General features: G+C 35.0%; 1 pseudogene; it reads right to left on the bottom strand.

The window, feature by feature from the left end:
* LOC107553410 (vesicular glutamate transporter 1-like) overlaps positions 1-9,577 on the bottom strand; it is a 21,337-nt pseudogene extending 11,760 nt beyond the window's left edge.
* Between the last annotated feature and the right edge of the window lie 4,077 nt (positions 9,578-13,654).

The raw sequence follows: 13,654 nt of genomic DNA on the forward strand, positions 1-13,654 counted from the left end.
ATCCAAAATAAAAGTTTTTGTTTACACATAATATATGCATGTGTACTGTGTATATTTATTATATGTATATATAAATACACACACGGTATATATTTTGAAAATATTTACATGTGTATATATTTATATTCATATAATTTGTTATATATATAAATCTATTTAATATAAACAACATATTTTTCTTAAATTTATACATGCATGTGTGTGTATTTATATATACATAATAAATATACACAGTACACACACATATACTATGCAAACAAAAACTTTATTTTGGATGAGATTAATTGCGATTAATCATTTGACAGCACTAACATATATATATATATATATATATATATATATACACACACACATACATATACATTGAACAAATAATATAATAATAAAATAAAACAACAATAATAAATAATACTTTGATTACTATTATTATTCTTACAAACACTGACTAATCAAAATAATATTTATTATGATTAGATTTGACTCCGTTTTATAATTATTATTATTATTATTATTATTACTACTGCTACTGAATAACAAAAGTGACAATCATCAATTGGAAATAATTAAAATTTGAAAATATTAGACCGCTACAATAATATTAGGTTATTTAGCATTCATAAAAACATCAACAATGAAAATGAAAATAATAATAATAATAATTATTATTATTATTATTACTATCATTATAATTAATAATAACACTGAATAAATAACTAACACTAATCAAAATTAGACAACAACAACAATAATAGATTATTCAGTGTTCATAATATTTATAATAATAATAATTATTATTATTATTACACTGTAAAAATGATATGAACAATAAAGTTATGACAACGTGTTTTTACATTACTTAAACTCATCAAAATAAGTAAATTTTAATTAATTTTTCAAGTTAATTTTCAACTTTATAAGTTGTACACAGTTCAACTCATTTAAGCCAGTTTAATGTAATTGACATTGACATTACTTAAACAGCTAAGTTAATTGTACTTAAAAATTTAAGGTAACAATAATTAAAATGATTAAAGGTTACTGACAGTTTTCCACAGATATTAAACTGCTCAAAATAATGACCTCACCACAGAACGCTGTTGTGGCCAATCGGCTTCTCTCGAGGGGCGGGGCCCATTTCGCCCAGATCCCGTGGCATGCTGGGTAAGATACGCCCTGAGCAGCAATGACAACGACAGCAGATGAAGTCATAGACTATAATCAGAGCACTACTGCATCAGACAACAACTGGAAGCCAGAAGCCAGTTTATCAGAGCATTTCATGGAGAGTGTCGCTTTTCTGCACTGTAATAGTGCTAGTATATATTTATTTACCTCCACCAGTCCCTGTAGTATCCTGACTATAATCACACAGCCGAAGTGAATTCGTGCTGCTGTGGGAATCATCATATTCAAGATAGACGTGGCCACGACTGCAAAGCCAAAAACCCTGAGAAACAGAGAGACATCAGCTGTGTGAAGAGTGTTTTATTCTTCAGTACGTCTGCGTTCAGTGACGGCATGACTGACCTGTTAGCTGCAAATTTCTGACAGATGAAACCTCCAGGAATCTGAGTGACTATATATCCCCAAAAAAACGAGCCATGAATCATTCCTACAGTCTCGGGATCCCAGGTGAACTGAGCTTTCTGAAACACAAACACATTTGGTTTGATGAACAAATAAACCAAGCTAAAAATAATAACGAATAAAAAATACTTAAAGTATAATTGCATTGCCTCAAACATGCTTAAATTGAAATATGTTGCTTTTATTAACAAAATGCACCAAATAAATCAATGTGCACTGCATTATGCAAAACTAAAATGCAAAATAATGAGTTGAGTCCTGACAATACTGTAGCATATTAGTTTGAAATATTTATTGTTGCATGATGTTTTACATACTACTTTTTTAGTATGCAAAAAATCTGTTGAAATAAAACACTTAATGAAACAATTAATTAACTTCTAATTTAGTTCATTGAAAATAAACACTAACTGAAATAAAAATTTATATTTAAAAATATATATTTTATTTCATTTTCATTTAGTTTTACCTGATGTACAAAAATAGGTTAAATGAAAGCTGAAATAAAAAGTAATAAATACATATATACACACACACACACACAACTAATAATAATGGCAAAAACACACAACCTATTACAAATGACTAATTATTAAAATCAGTAATTATTCAAACTTAGGCAACATTTTTTGCAAAATGGCGATTTTATGCCAAAATATTCAAAGGTTATGACTAGCACAGTCGCAAGATATTTTAGACACAAAGATCTGATAAAAAGTTGACTAAATTGCAGAAAATCTAGTAGGGCAGAATTTTATTTGGTTGTTGGTTGTATTTAAATTTGTTGCCATGTCAGCTATTACATGACAGACACAGATTTAAAGGGGTCATATGATGCTGCTAAAAAGAACATTATTTTGTGTATTTGGTGTAATGAAATGTGTTTATGTGGTTTAAGGTTCAAAAAACCCATTATTTTCCACATACTGTACATTATTGTTTCTCCTCTATCCCCCTCCTTTCTGAAATGCGTCAATTTTTACAAAGCTCATCGTTCTGAAAAGCGAGGTGTGCTCTGATTGGCCAGCTATCCAGTGCGTTGTGATTGGCTGAATACCTCAAGCGTGTGACGGAAATGTTACGCCCCTCACCATACTGTGATGATGCCCTGTCAGGCCGGAGTGACGAGACAAAAACATTAAAACCCATTATAAACGAGGCATTTGTTGCATCCAGTGGGGACATAATTACTGATTATAATGACTTAATCTGTCTTTTTACGTGTTGCGTTGCATCGCGCCGCGTAAACATAAAACCATGTCTGCATTTGTGATCGGAGAAATGACAAACAACAAGCGCTACTCTACACTGCTCAAAACTCGTGTTTGAATCGTCGGTGGCAAATTCTTTAAATATAAAAACATACTTACAGGCTGTGAGTCAGAAGCGCCAGACTGTCCTTGCAAAGTTGTAATTGCCCCACTTTATAGAAGCAGACTTTGTGCACAGCCGCATTGTAGGCTACTTTCCCAGGAAACAGTCCTCCATAAAATGCGCTGCACACATCTGAATATTTGGGTTGAAGTGTTCTGGAACCGTGTTGTAAATACAACTTAACCACTGATTTCTAGTCGTGTCCTCTCTAGGAAGACCAAACAAAGTAGTTTCGCTTTCACAACGAAACACAGCGTCTTCACGACATGGCGGCGGCAGCAGCAACAATACTACAGCAATAATAAAAGTTACGCCTTCTTTCTTTGCGTGAACATTTGGGCAGCGTTATGCAAATCTTCCCACATCGTGAGGTAGATATGTGGGGGTGTGTTGAAACGAGGCGTTTTAGGAGGGCGTGGACAAGTCTTAACTTTTATAAAGAATATCTCTTTGGGTTTGAGACTTTAGTCTTTGCAACTTTAAGGGTTTTATCTATTCACGAACAGCTTGTAACACTCCAAAGAGAAAGGAAAACTTGAAATCGCATCACATGACCCCTTTAAGATTCAACAAGGAATGCAATAAATGAACAAAATAAAAAATAAACTAAACAATTTTCTATACCTATAAAACTCTATAAAAGACGCACTTGATAAAAAATTGTAATAGTATTTCGGGTCTGTCTTACAAAAGTTTAATTCCTTCAAAGTTTGTCCTGATAAAAAAATCAGCCATCAAGTTAAAAATCTATAAACAAAGACAAGAAATTGTGGCCTGACTGTGACACTAAATTTGGCATTGAAGAACTTGAACCAGCTGTGGAAAATTCTGCTCTCACTTACCACAATGTACGGCTTGCCTTCTCTATAGACGGTGTGGTTGTTCACCATGCTAACGACGGCGACACCCAGATTACAGCGGATGCCGAACGAGATGCAGAACCCCAGGCCTGATAATATGGCGATGATGTAGCGGCGCGGCAGACCGAAACACGTGCAGTCCACCACGGGAAGCTCCTTCTCCTCCTGCAGCTCTGGACGACCTTCTGCCGACAACTCAATCGTCTCTCCATTCTCCTGACGCTTCTCTAGGACCCTGACAAACACACACATCAACACATGAAACACCACTCAAACCTTCAGAATCAGCTGCCTGTGGAAAAAAACTTGTATCGGAATATCGTAGCAGGTTCGTGAATCATCGAGAATGTTTAAATTCGCAATACATGCTCTCGATCTGAAATGATGGTTTGCGAATAATTATTTAGATCGGGACTTCGAAGCGGTTTCGTAAATCTTTTGATTCAGATTTGAAATTTGGAACGGGTTCGCAAATCTTTTGATTTAGAATGGAACTTCGGAGCGCCTATCACAAATTATTTGATTTAAATTGGAACTTCGGAGCGAGTTCGCAAATCATTTAAATCAGACTGGAGCTTCGGAGCACGTATCACAAACTATTTGATTTAGATCGGAGCTTCGGAGCAGGTTCACAAATCATTTCAATCAGATCAGAACTTCTGAGCGGGTTTTTGAATCTTTTGGTTCAAATTGGAGCTTTGGAGCATGCATTTCAGATCGGGACTTCTGAGAGGGTTAGCAAATCGTTTTATTCAGATCGGGACTTCTGAGAGGGTTAGCAAATCGTTTTATTCAGATCGGCACTTCGGAACGCTTTTTTTGGAACTTCGGAGGCTGTATTGCAAAGTATTTGATTCAGATCGGCACTTGCTACACTTAAACTACCGTTAGTGTAGCAAAACCAATGTTAATTTGTGGTTACACCATGTTTTTTTTTTTTGTAAATCTATGGTTAATTTTCGGAAGGGATGTGTTGCCAGGTTAACAAAAAAGTAATAAATTTACACCTTAAGAGGACACATAAGAAATAGGGTTTTGATTGCTTTAACAGAGCTTTGGATAGTTTCTAGATCAACTCTAAATAAAGAAAAGAAGGGGTTGTTCGTGTATGTGAAATTTAGCTAGTAGAGAACGCAAATTAAATCATATTTTGCTGTATTCTCTTTTGAGAAGTCAAACAATCAAAACATCTTTGAAACTGCTGCTGTAATGTTGTTGGTTTTACATAATCAAAACTGTGCCATTATTGTCAGATTAATATGCTAACATACAAAAGCTCTCTTTATGAATTATGAGTATGTTACCAAAGCTATAAATAAAGACTATAGATGACATGACACTGTGGTCAAACGTTGATCATAAATGCAAAAATGTTGGGGTAGTTGGTTGGAGAGGGGGGTGTTGTCTGCTGTTATGTCTCACCAATGTCAAAATCAAACCTACGCCCTAGATATATGCATATAGCTTCAAATCAACACAGTTTATAATCTGATTAATCTTGCATCAGTGACACATACACCTATAAAAGTAGTCCCATATCAAAAAGATGATTTAGACAACTTTATATTATTATTTATATTAATTTGCATATAAACGTATACCACTAAACTCTTACTGCATGACAATAATTGCATCATTTGCATCTATTTTTATTTCTGCTAAGGGGTTTAAAGAGAAACATCTGGAATTATAATCTATATGAAACAAAGGAAAACACTCCAGTAAGTCTCCTGAGCTCTGAAAGAGCAACATCTGAGTGATCAGTTCCCTTTTGGACTACTGTAGCTTATCAAGTAACAAAAGTCAACAAAACCACTGCATGTTATTAGTAATATTAGACAGTTGTAGCTTTTTTGGCAAAATGTCTCTGTTGGATGTTCACCAGCACTCATAAAACAAAAATATGAAGCAGAAATGAAACATTTCCCAGATCACATTCATAATGAACCGATGTGTCACATCAAATCCAGATTAAACACACCATAACACGCTATGAGAGCGGCAGTTTCCTTTGACTGGAACCACAAACAGCACACAATCACATTAAATATGCATTATTTAATCAAATTATGATTTTGTGGTGTTTGTCTGTACAAAACACCACATTTTGTTTTTATTGTGCATGGTTGCAAAAGTGTTGCTATTTAGTTCCTAAAGTGTTTCGAGTGGCTTTAGCACATTGCTATGTGGTTGCTAGGGTGGTTCTGATCACTTAGTGAAGTAAAAGCATGATTTGAGGAATAATTCATGTTTGGAGACAAACGCTGGAGGATGATGCAAACAACCGCATTTATTACTAAGTGTTTGAGCATATCTCTAACCCTAAATATAAGCAAAAGCTTGACTTGAAGACCACAAAAATTAATTATATTGTAACATTTTTATATCAGATGCGTCACATATGTGACCTTTAAAGAACTGACGGTCCAGATGAATCTGTGATGAGTGTTAAGTACAGACACGCAGCGCTCTTACTGTCAGCTCTACTGCAGCTGTACTTCAGCGCTGCTGATGAAATAATAATGTTCCTCCGAGCCTGAATTATTGATCAAACCTTCTATTTTAGTCTTTTTCTGCCTCCCTTCTCCTCCTCCATCTCCCTCCCCCTTCATCCGTCCATTCTTCCCTTCTGTTCTCCTCAATCCATCTCTTTTACATTTATAGAGGTAAATTCACTCGCAGTGAAAGAAAGGCCTTGATTGAGAGATCCTGATGGATTTGACTGAGATTACAAACACAACCATCCTGTTTATGGTTGAGTTTAGGATCCTGTTTAGGATTGAGATGTATAGCTGTAATTAAATGTAAAACTATTACAAATATTTTTGTTCATTCAAAAAGACGAAATCAAATATTTATATTATTATTATTATAATTGTTATATTATTATTATTATTATATATATTAGATGGAAAACTTAAATGAGAAAAAATAGAAATGTTGCTTCTATTGTTGCTAACTGAAATAAGTCGAAGCACTAAAATTACCAACTGAAACTAATAATACTAATAAAAAAATAGTAACAATAAAACTTAACTAAAAAGAAATTAAACCTAAAAAGTAATGTTTTTTTGGGGGGGGGGTACTGTATTAAAAATACTGTATAATAAAATATTATAGTACACTGTACTTTAGTGAATATATTCTTATTGCACTGCAATAAAAAAAAATATATACTTTATATTTCAAAGTGGTAATAAAACAAAGACTTACTGCATTACATTTCACAAGAAAATACTATTTCAGTCGTTGTAATTCAATTTCAAGTTTAATTCAGTGTGTCACATGCAGTTTCTTTGCAATTACTTGTGAAACTTTCAGTTTTTGAGTGAAAATAATTTCAAAGTAAGTCCTACACTAATTATTTTCAGTGTAGTTTTATATGGACAGAAATCCTGAATTCTCACACATTTCTGCCCATTTTCAGATTTTCCTGCCCTTCAAATGTCACAAAAAACACCAACTGTTGCTGGTCACTTTATACATCACATTACTTCATATATTATTATTTTGTTAAATTAAAATTATTGTAGTATAATTTCACATTCTCAGAAGTAAATTTACCAAACAAAAAAGTGGGTACACTAGTGAATGCATTTATATGTCAGTCACCATCACTTCCCGACTAAATCCAGAATAAGCTGTGAAGCAGACCAGACTTTCTGCTGATGCTTAAAATTCTGGCAAGATACTTTTATCTAACAGGACTTACAGAAACACTTAGTACAGCTTCAGTGCGCTGGAGTAACACGGGGATAAGTGTCTTGATTAAGACTCATACAGCACAAAACCTGAGCTTTACCCCTACACCACACCACAAGACTCAACAAAGAACTGTTTAAACCACAATAGAAAGAAATGGCATAAAAAGCCAGACAAGGATGGCATCATCTTGAGAGCAGACAGTTACAAGTTTCTATCACCGCTGAAGGAGAGTGTTTTGGCTGATATAATAACCTGTTGATCTGATTACAGAGGAATCGATGCGAGAGAATTGAGCTTTTAAATGGCCGTTTATACGTAACAACATCCTTACATTGTCCAGGAAGAACTAACAGTTTAATGACACTGTCCAACCAGTAATAGCAGGCATGACGTGGACGACCGAGCGCTATGACTTATGGGGCTTTCCAGGAGAGAGAGAGAGAGGATTTAACTAGCAGCAGGTTAGTTGGAGATCTATTTCAGGACTGGATTTACGTGTTAAAGACTGTTCACAATCCTGAGAAACAGACTGACAGAGAGAGAGAGAAAGAGAGAGATTGTGTTTTTCTCCGTATGCTAATAAAAAGCAGATTCCATCCTTACTAGTGTAAACACTGATTTAAATGACATACATAAACATATTCATGTTTATATCATTATTTAAAAATGAAGGCTTTTTGTCCTTGAAGATAAAAAAGAGCTGTGTACTTCATCAATCTTTAATCACAAGTTTACTTTAAATTGGCATTTTTATTTTACTTTTATTTTTATTTACTCATAGAACATCTTGCAGGAAGCTATACTGCAGAAAAGTATCAATCACCTTTAGTATTCTTGTAATTATTCAGTTGAATCAAATATCATATCAGATTTTGAATATCATGAATTATTAATAGCCCCATTAATACTTAAACAGTATTTATTACAAAAACAGAGAGTGTTTTAGAAGTAATTTCACATTAAGTTCTTTAACTTCCTGCTTTATCTATTTCATTTTACAGTATTTATGCCATTTTTATTTTATACACGTAACAATAAAATTCTATATATTATATTTATTACTGTTTATATTACTAGTATTACTATTATTTACTATAATACTGTTATCATATTTATCACGTTATACAGTATATAAACATAACATGTCAAATACTGCAATTTGAAAAATGCATAAATTTATATTATGCATATTTTAAATATACAGGTGCATCTCAATAAATTAGAATGTCATGGAAAAGTTCATTTATTTCAGGCATAACTAAAATATGACTTAAATGTGCAGTTAAGTGATCATACATTAAGGTCATGTATATTGAATAGTAGTCAGACTAAAAAAAAAAAAGTTTCATCATTTTGCCAGGAAGGTTTTAAATTCTTCTTAAACAAACAACCTATCGAGCTTGAGTTTCAAAGTCAGCATCTTTAGACAGCCATGACAGAGAATGGAAGTGGTCACCTGACAGGTGAAATGTGACGACACAAACAGTCGCTATTAATAGTCCAGTCGAGTTAATCTGGTCGTTCCGAACACACACACACACACACACACACACCAAAAAACTACACAAATGAGCATCTCCTCAACTTATGACGACAGAAACAAACACCAGCACTGAGAGACTGACACAAATCACATCTTCATCTTCAGTAGGCTATGTCTATACTGTGTGTTGACGGTCATGTAGTGCACTAATCCACCGACCTCCATCTAGTAGCCTACACTTCATTTTTACACTAAACGCTCTGATAAACAACCAGTTTTTATTTATCTTTTATCAGAACTAAACCTCATTAAGCTATCTTAATGCTTTACATATGCATCATTTAGACGTTGCACTAATGATACGAACATATAAACCAGCTTGGGCATTTCTTTTTAAAGTTGAATGAAGTTTCGGCTCTCACCGGTTTATCCGTCCAAGTGTTTTCGCCGCCGCTGCTTTAAAGCGTTCAGGTCTGACCTCCATCCTCTACAACTCCACCGCGGGACCGACGGGACTCTGTGCGCTTCTGCTCCCCCTTCCACCTACAGCACACACACACACACACACTAATACTCTCACACACATGCGCAGGCGCACACATACACAAACTCCAAATGTTTAACAAACGCGATTCCAGGAATGGCGTTCCCAAAGGAATACAAGTCGATCAATGCATGGAAAATATGAAGTGGAAGAGCGAACAAAGACAGTGAGAGCAGCATTAGTGAGTCTAAACTACTTTATTTTCTGAGTTGCACCAAGTAAACGCTGTTATAGAGTGAGATAAACAGTTGAAGTGTTAAACGGAGTTTTAGAGCCGCTGTGGTTTAATGAACATGGATGGAGTGTCACTGTCCGCGGTGCTGAAATCAGATTACAGTAAATCTGCAGGAGTGAAGAGCAGCGTGCTCACACGACTAAACCCGTGTGTGTGTGTGTGAGAGAGAGAGAGAGAGAGAGAGAGAGAGAGAGATCCCCGTAACTCACACACACACGAGAGAGACACTTAGTGGACACAATAATACGCCACTACAAACAGGGGCAGATTTAGTGAATTGGGGGCCCCAGGTAAAATATAGGAATGGGGCCCTATACATTTGCGCACATTTTCCTAGATCCACCTTGAGGTTCCTTTTGTGTTGTGATGCTTGCTGCTGCACAATGGTGCCCCATAGTTGTGTCCAATGTTTCTACATGTTATAATGGCTTTCTTTCATGTTGTAGACCATGAAATAGCAACTGATTTACAGTTGAGATACAGGTTTTCACAAAAACAAAATAAATTATTAAATGATAAACCTCACAATTGAGCGTTTAAACCAGGGGTTTTAATTTAAAATGGGGTTATGTGGGTGGATTTTCGCATTGGTCTGAACAAAAACTACAGACTGGATTATTGAAAATGAACATTCATTCTCTGCCAGTAGGAGGCGCTTTTGGAACGTCAGAAATATAGAATGAGAAAAATCTGAAAAAATATAGCCTATATTGACCAGGAAAGTCCACTGATGAGTTACCAGCGTCAGCCTGTGTGCAAAGGCTGTATAATTCTAGACTTTAAAATACGTGTATTTTTAGTTATTTTAACTACAAATTTAAATAAAACTATGAAAAGGCAATTATACATTTACACACCTAAGGATTATATCAACCAAAAAAGTAACTGCGTATGTGTCCTCTACTTGGTTAGTAAGCAAGCATTTAAAACCGTTATAAACATATAATACACACTGTTTCTCAATATTTAATTCTGCACAATGGTGCCCCATAGTTGTGTCCAATGTTTCTACATGTTATAATGGCTTTCTTTCATGTTGTAGACCATGAAATAGCAACTGATTTACAGTTGAGATACAGGTTTTCACAAAAACAAAATAAATTATTAAATGATAAACCTCACAATTGAGCGTTTAAACCAGGGGTTTTAATTTAAAATGGGGTTATGTGGGTGGATTTTCGCATTGGTCTGAACAAAAACTACAGACTGGATTATTGAAAATGAACATTCATTCTCTGCCAGTAGGAGGCGCTTTTGGAACGTCAGAAATATAGAATGAGAAAAATCTGAAAAAATATAGCCTATATTGACCAGGAAAGTCCACTGATGAGTTACCAGCGTCAGCCTGTGTGCAAAGGCTGTATAATTCTAGACTTTAAAATACGTGTATTTTTAGTTATTTTAACTACAAATTTAAATAAAACTATGAAAAGGCAATTATACATTTACACACCTAAGGATTATATCAACCAAAAAAGTAACTGCGTATGTGTCCTCTACTTGGTTAGTAAGCAAGCATTTAAAACCGTTATAAACATATAATACACACTGTTTCTCAATATTTAATTGCAGCTTCAGATGCATGTTATTTTCATCTCCTTCAAGCAGGATACACAAAAAGCACGTTCAACTCGGACGGTTGTCGTGGTAATAAACACCGTAAACAGCAACCGTTCACTTGTCAGCGCTTAATGCGCATGAAAAGCATTTTAGGGGGCCCTTGGCTTTTGGGGGCCCAAGACGGTCACCTACCTTTGCCTAATGGGTAAGTCCGCCCCTGACTACAAACAACTCAAGAGCTGAAAATGAGGCTGTTTTACCAGCTGACATCAAATTTATTCTAAGAACGTTTTGCTAACGTACGAATTAAACTGAAAAAAAAAAAACGTTATTTCAGAACGTTCTCTGTAAGTTCAGACCGTCCAGTTAAAAAAACATTTTTTTTTTTTTTAAATGCAAGTTATTATACATTAAGGTGAAATTTGATAAACAGTAGTCAGACTACTAAGCAGTTTTTTTTTTTTTTTTTAAATGTTAAGGGAACATTCCACTGTATCATTTCGCAAACATTATGGGAATGTTACTTTTGAATGTTCTCTGAAACAAATAGTAACATTTAAAAACGTTCCAAACATTTTAAGAACATTATTAAACACCAAAGAACGTTGAAAGAACGTTCTATTCATGTTACTGGAAGAACATCTGTACATATAATTTTACATTGGACACATTTTACGGAGCAATTACAATTAAAGAAATGGTTTACAAAGCTCCAGAACTGATGGGTCTGAATTGAACTTGAGTATTTAAAGATGACCATGTTTAACATTTATATGTTATATGTATAACACAAAATATGTAAGCAATGTTATACTCTGCATAATAACAGCAAAGAAAATGAATATAAAATAACTATCAGAAAACAACAGCTAAAAGAAATGACTAGAGCACACTAGAGAGAACAGAAGTGAGCAAGAGAACAGAACAGAACATTCTGATGATTAAATATTTAAAGATTGTTACATCAAGCATATTAACAGCAGCCCTGCGTTCAGATCTGGAGAGGTTAAAGGTCAGGTCTGAGTGTTTGCAGCAGAGGTTAGAAGCCGTATAAGGTGTCAGGAGCCACATCACTTCAGCATACAGCTGTAAACTGACCCACAATCCCCTGCAACCACACACACACACAGTCTCAGAGGAAGCTCTTCTCCAGATCCTGGGCTGAAATAGTCCTCAGAGGCGGCGGTCTGGACCGAGAGAGCGAGTGAAAGGGAGACGCGCGCTGAGGAGGTGAAAGAGGAGGAGGGAGCGTGATTATTGAAGGAGTATCAGAAAGAGAGCCATAACTCCTTCCTCCTTTCTCCATCCTCTGCTGCATCCATCCCTCCATCACATACCCAGAAAACACCGACGAGGACGAGCTGCTCAGATCCAGAGCGATATCTGACAGACAGAAGCAGAGCGAGTACAAAACCCCGTCATGTGTGTGTGATATTATAGTTTCATGAATCTATCTGGAGCTACTTAAAAGAATAACCACACAACTTTTAAGCGAATTACTCGTTTTCAAATTAGATGAAACATTTTATTAGGCCATGCAATACAGAATGAATTAAAAGCACATTTATTATAGTTTATAATCACTTAAGTTCTTGGATATTTTTCAAGCATTTATTGCAATGCCTTCTGGGATTGTGAGGGATGAATGCTGCTGTTTATTTTGCGAGCACCTGATTCATGCAGCTGAGTGTGTGAGTAAATGTTTTTGGTGTAGAACTGGTTGTAGATGCAGTAAACCACAGCCATCAGCGTCAGAGTTCCTGCAGCGGCAGCGATGAACACACCCAGCTTATTGTTGTTCTTCATCATATGAACATCTGTCAGTGTAAAACAAACACACACAGCTCACAGGTCAGTAAAGCTTCAAATGAATTCATTATAGGAACAGCATCTATATTCTATCATGTTCTGGGAGACAAAACTCTAAATAAAATAAAATAACTATTAATAAATATAAATAAAATAAAATAATAATATATATATATATATGGAAAGAAACTACTAATAAATGCTACTAATAAAATACAATTAAATAAAAATATAAAAATCTTCATCTTAACCCAACAAGTCTTAAAATAAATATATCATAGGAACAGCACAGAAATGAACACAACAGAAAATACCAGAGAAGATAAATTAATAAAATAGCAAATAGTTGGCATCATAATCAGCTGTTGTGCGTGCGCATATGTATGTGTGTGTGTGTGTGTGTGTGTGTGTGTGTGTGTGTGTGTGTGTGTGTGTGTGTGTGTGTGTGTGTGTGTGTGTGTGTGTGTGTGTGTGTTTGTGGTGTGTTTGTGTGGGGC

The sequence above is a fragment of the Sinocyclocheilus grahami genome, unplaced genomic scaffold, assembly GCF_001515645.1.
Source record: "Sinocyclocheilus grahami isolate Dianchi unplaced genomic scaffold, SAMN03320097.WGS_v1.1 scaffold472.1, whole genome shotgun sequence".
Lineage (NCBI taxonomy): Eukaryota > Metazoa > Chordata > Actinopteri > Cypriniformes > Cyprinidae > Sinocyclocheilus > Sinocyclocheilus grahami.